The following is a 2012-nucleotide window of genomic DNA, read 5'->3' as shown; positions in this document are numbered from 1 at the left end:
TGGGCTATACAAAGAGTAAAGCACCTCAGAATTTAATGATAACAGTTAATGCTTACAATCTGAGCTTTAATTTTTATAAGCATTTTAAAATGAAGCTTCTTTCAGAAACAAAAACTTTAGACAGTTGTTTTATATTAAGAAACCATAGTGGAGATTTTGTTCAGTTCCACTTTTACACATTTACCAGAGTAAGTTACTTAAAAGATAACATATAATATATATTTGTCCAATCTTTCTTTTGAAGTTTTTCCTTGTTATATATGGAGCTCTGACCTATAGGTGAGCACATATACTTTTAGGGAAGTATTAGAGCAAAGCAGTGCAACTGATAATTTTTTTTTAAAAAAGGACATTACCAGCATCTCAAATGCCCCTCTTGACCATGCCCAGTCACTACACCCATTCTCTGTCCCAAAGCAGCTTCTGTTTATTTTGAGTTTTATATAAGTGAAATCATCCAGTATGTATTCTCTTGGCCTGACTTCTTTCATTCATCATTATGTCTATGAAATTCACATGTTGTTATGTGCAGGAATCATCTGTTAATTTTCATTGCTGGATAGTAGTCCACTGTATGCCTGTAACACTATTCATTTGCTGTTTTTGGTTATTTTGAATATATTGCCATTTTGGTGCACATGGTAAGCATTTCTGTGAGTTAAGATACCTAGGAGTTGAATTGCTGGACTATAGGGGATGCACATGGTCGCTTTTTTCTTTTTTTTGATCAGCAAAAGAAAAGCACTATCTATTTTATTTTAAGGTGGAAGAGACTAGAAATAAAAATAGCTGAAGGACAATTCTGACATTCCATAAGCTTATAAAAGAGGATAATATGGATGAAATTTAGTTACTTCCAGAAGGTACCTCAAGGCTAAATGCTTTTCATACTCCTTTCATCAATAAAAAACAAACATACTTGTACTGCTATTCGAGTAGCAGAGGAAAACTTTACTCTTATGAGCTGTAGTCCAACCACAAAGAATAATTATTCACTAAGATTGAGACAAGGAATTGGCTAAAACTGAAGTGTCCATAAACTTATCAGTGGAGTAACTTCCACTTTACACTTCCACCAGCCATGTGTAAGAAATGTAGTCCCAGGTCTTCACCAACACTTGGCATTGTCAGACTTTCATGTTTAGCTGTTTTGACAGGTGTGTGGTGATACCTCATTGTGGCTTTAATTAGCATCCTTGATACTGGATATTTGGATATTATCTTTCGCAAACTGTTTCTCACATATTCTATCAACTTTTCTTAGATTGCCTATCTTTTTCTAACTGGGTTATGGGAATTCTTTACCTGTTTGGGATAAGTCTTTTCTTAATTATATTATGAATGGCAAAAATCTCCTAGCCTGTGGCATCCCTTTTCACTTTCTGACTGATGGTGTTTGATGAACAGAAGTACTTATTTTTAATGTAGTCAAACGTTCATTTTTCCTTTTAGAGTTGGTGTTTTTTGTCTCCTGTTTGAGATGTTTTGCTTTTCACATTTAGATTGCCAATCCACCTTGAACTGTACCATCATCTCCCAAAAAAGAGTGTTTTATGTAACACAATTTGGTCACGTTTCCCTCCTAGTACTGAAGTAAGGGCCAAATTTGTGCTTCACTTCTATCAATTACATTGGGCCTCATCTCATGCATTTTGCATATCAACGTAACCTTCTCCTTACTACTTCTTTTACTTTCTCCGTGCTCCTGTTTCCAGATTTTTTTTTAATCACCATGTACTATGTATTTCCAAAGGGCGTCTCGAAACTTCCTCCTTCTGCTTGATAAATGACACAGAGAAAATCACTCCTAACTATGTGAAACCCACATGTTTACCCATGAATTAGCTCACAAGTTCCTACCTGTATCATGTTTTTGTCAGGCTCACAAAGTTGAAACTGTACAAATGTAAAATAGAACTATTCATTTCATTTCTGGCTTCACTTTGGTAACAAGACTAGTGAGAGTATTAAAAGATGAAGCAATGACATGTTCTTTGTAATAAAGAACTATT

The sequence above is a fragment of the Tamandua tetradactyla genome, chromosome 4, assembly GCF_023851605.1.
Source record: "Tamandua tetradactyla isolate mTamTet1 chromosome 4, mTamTet1.pri, whole genome shotgun sequence".
Taxonomy (NCBI): domain Eukaryota; kingdom Metazoa; phylum Chordata; class Mammalia; order Pilosa; family Myrmecophagidae; genus Tamandua; species Tamandua tetradactyla.
Note: the sequence above shows the minus strand (reverse complement) of the source record.